Here is a 628-nt window from a genome sequence, read left to right on the forward strand (position 1 = left end):
TTTTCTTCCTGTTTTTCATTCTGTTTTTTTGCTTTTTCAATTGATTTTGTGACTTCTCATGATCATCAACCTACAAAAAAAACATAAAATAACAAAAGAAATAGATAAAATATAACATTGGGTTGCCCTCCCAACAAGCGCTTCTTTAATGTCAGTAGCTTGACAGATGGCTCTCATGGAGCCTCACAATGATCAGAGCAATGTGGGAACCTCCCAACACCAAACTTAGAGTTTGAATGTGGGGGTTCAACACCAAACTTAGAGTTTGGTTGTGGCCTCCCAACACCAAACTTAGAGTTTGACTGTGGGGGCTTTGTTTGACTCTGATTTGAGAGAAGCCCTTCATGCTTCCTCTCCATGGTGACAGAGGGATATCCTTGAGCCTTAAACACAAAGGATTCTTCATTCATTTGAATGATCTGTTCGCCTCTATCAACATCAATCACAGCCTTTGCTGTGGCTAGGAAGGGTCTGCCAAGGATGATGGTTTCATCCATGCACTTCCCAGTCTCTAGGACTATGAAATCAGTAGGGATGTAATGGTCTTCAACTTTTACCAGAACATCCTCTACAAGTCCATAAGCTTGTTTTCTTGAGTTGTCTGCCATCTCTAGTGATATTTTTGCAG

Source organism: Arachis stenosperma, chromosome 2 (genome assembly GCF_014773155.1).
Source record: "Arachis stenosperma cultivar V10309 chromosome 2, arast.V10309.gnm1.PFL2, whole genome shotgun sequence".
NCBI lineage: Eukaryota > Viridiplantae > Streptophyta > Magnoliopsida > Fabales > Fabaceae > Arachis > Arachis stenosperma.